The following is a 2,434-nucleotide window of genomic DNA, read 5'->3' as shown; positions in this document are numbered from 1 at the left end:
ATCCTAATGCCTTGGGTCTTACTTTGTTTTTAATAGTAGTCAAGCTTAGATAAGCCTCTTGGTCATGTCAGGTCCTGGTCTTCTCTCTGAAACTATTGCCTGAATGTTAATAAGAAAACCATTTTGCTGAATAACTTTCCACCCAATCCAGAAAAACAAATATAGTTGAGCTCCAGGAGACACAGGCTTAAGACTCTGAACATTAAAATCCATTACCTTTCCACCTGAGGATAGAATTATGAATACCATTGCTCTGGACAGAGCAAAATCATTAAAAAATACCATCTTTTTTTATTTCCTCTAATAAAAAGTAATTTCTTGCATTTACATTGTGGTTTTCATCTCTAAGAGCTTGCACATAGGAAAGGATCCACTTCATCCTCTATGGAAGACCAGCTCCCACAGCAGAGAAGTAATTATGCAGTAGGTGCCTCACCTCATACAAGATGAGACACTGAAATGAACTAAAAGAGACTTTTTCCAAAGGCCTGATTGTACAAAGCTCAGATGGAATTAGTAGGACACCAGAGTTAATACCCTTGTTCTTTCAGAAAGTGCCAATGGATCTTTATAATGAGGAGGTACGCAGGATGTCAGTTTCACGTCTCCTCTGAAGGACAACAGCTCCTGCCTGCACAGCAGTCTGACAGGTCTTGACACAGAGATCTGCAGATCTAGCCTTGCTTTGCTTCCAAGAGCTGATAAGATGGTGGTTAACTGAGCTTTGGTCCAGCAGCAACTGAGCAAGATGAAGGAGTGGTAGCTGAGACTAACAGAGAAATGCAGGTCCATCTGTTACAGTCTCAGCCGAGTCAAACCACTTGAAGGATGCTATAGGAGCAGTGTGAGGCAGTGGATATAAAGGAGGACAAGGTCTCCCAGAAGAGATGCAGGTCCAGCAAGGATATGCCCTGGTTGTTGGTGAGGCCTCTCCCAGAGTTTCCAGCAGAGGGAGGAGCTGCTGTTCTCAATACTAGCTGGTATAGCTTTCAGAGGAAACAGTCCACCTGGAATCAGACTCAGAAGTGTGAGGCAGTAGTATACAGTAACCTCTGTGCTACCCGCAGTTAGCATAACCATGTATAATTTGAACTTCCAATGCCATTTCAATTCTTATTTCTTTCCCTAAAGAAGTACATATATGTATATCTATATCCAGAATTGTGCTGCTAAAGTGCTGATCGAGACTAAAAAATTTGAACACACTTTTTTTGTGCTCAAAAACCTGCACTGGTTACCATTACCTTATAGGACAGCCTTCAAAACTGCGCTGTTCAACCCATGAGGCATTGCATGTGTACCTTCAAGAGTTACTGTCCCCACCTGTCCCGGTTCACTCTCTTCATTCCTCTGGCTCTAGAGTCCTCCACTTTCCTAAGGACTTCACATCTTCACATTGAATACTCCTCCTGACCATATTAAAAAAAAACTATGTTGGTGTTTTTAAATTTCCCCTCAAGACTGGTGTTTTGGATGAGCTATGATTTGGAGTTTTATTATTCATCTCTTTCCCTTTATTTTGTACTTACAGGATATATGATTTTATTGTATACTTTGTATACTATACTGATATTATTGTAGAATGTGAAGTGCTTGGAGAACAAAAGTGACTAATGAGCATGCCAGTCATTTAACCTCCAATGTAATTCCTATTCTTCTGTACCTTAAGGGTAGACTTCTATATATTATGGAACAAGTAAAGGTTTATTCCATGCTGAAAATAGAAGAAAGGAAACAACGTTTCAGCTGTGGATCCTTCTTCAGGCGTGGAAGAAGGACACCCAAAGAAGGCTCCACAGCCGAAACATGTTTCTTTTCTTTTAAGCACAGAACAAAGCTTTACTTGTTCCTTTGCAGCCTACGCATGCTGATGCAGCTACCTACCCGAACTTCTATTATGACTCAACAGTAACACTTCAGCATTCAACTCTAAATTGACCTTAAATGTTTTCAGATATACTAAATACAAATATAATGGAATTCTCAAATAAGTTTTTAAGCAATGACATTTTTCATTGATGCGTTTCCTTAGCGATTTCTCCATTCTTTTCTACCCATGTGGTGTCAAACAGTCACAGGTTTGCAAAAATATTATGCACAAAATATCACAATAGCAAATGAAGGTGCAAGGATGAACTGATGAGCCAGAACATTCAGGAGGAAGACCCAGGAGAATCACCAACAATTTGGGTGGGGCTAAAATACAATGGAAAGAACATTGAAAATGTCCTCCACTATAAATACCTACAGTATATATACAAATTGTTTGCAGTACTTTACTAACTAGTGGATCAGGGACATAAAAACCTGTGTTAAAATATTATGAAAGAATGAACAGAAAGAGCAACTCTAATTTGAAAAAAAAAAACAATGGGCAATCTCTGAACACAAATCAGTAACTGGAGAAAATGGCAATAAATAAACAAGCATGTGA

The sequence above is a fragment of the Atractosteus spatula genome, chromosome 6, assembly GCF_055471065.1.
Source record: "Atractosteus spatula isolate fAtrSpa1 chromosome 6, fAtrSpa1.hap1, whole genome shotgun sequence".
In the NCBI taxonomy this organism is placed as follows: domain Eukaryota; kingdom Metazoa; phylum Chordata; class Actinopteri; order Semionotiformes; family Lepisosteidae; genus Atractosteus; species Atractosteus spatula.
Note: the sequence above shows the minus strand (reverse complement) of the source record.